Genomic DNA, 266 nt, shown 5'->3' on the forward strand with positions numbered 1-266 from the left:
CTCTGCTGTAATTCAATGCATTTCATTGTGTGTGTCTGCGTGTGTGTGTGTGTGTGTGTGTGTGTGTGTGTCTTAGCAAGCTGTTTACATAATCAAATAACCGAAAAAGTTTTTCCATGAAAGCTCATCTGGGAATGGCAACACACGAGAACAAATTTCATAATTGAAGTTCGGAGATTTTGGCCAGGAGTGGCAGGGCCGTGCAGAGACCACGAAAGGGGCAGGTGCTCAAAAACAAAATAAAAAAAAAAAAAGGGCACATCTTA

Source organism: Poecilia latipinna, unplaced genomic scaffold (assembly GCF_001443285.1).
Source record: "Poecilia latipinna isolate Pla-1442-1.1 unplaced genomic scaffold, P_latipinna-1.0 Scaffold459, whole genome shotgun sequence".
NCBI classification, from domain to species: Eukaryota; Metazoa; Chordata; class Actinopteri; order Cyprinodontiformes; family Poeciliidae; genus Poecilia; species Poecilia latipinna.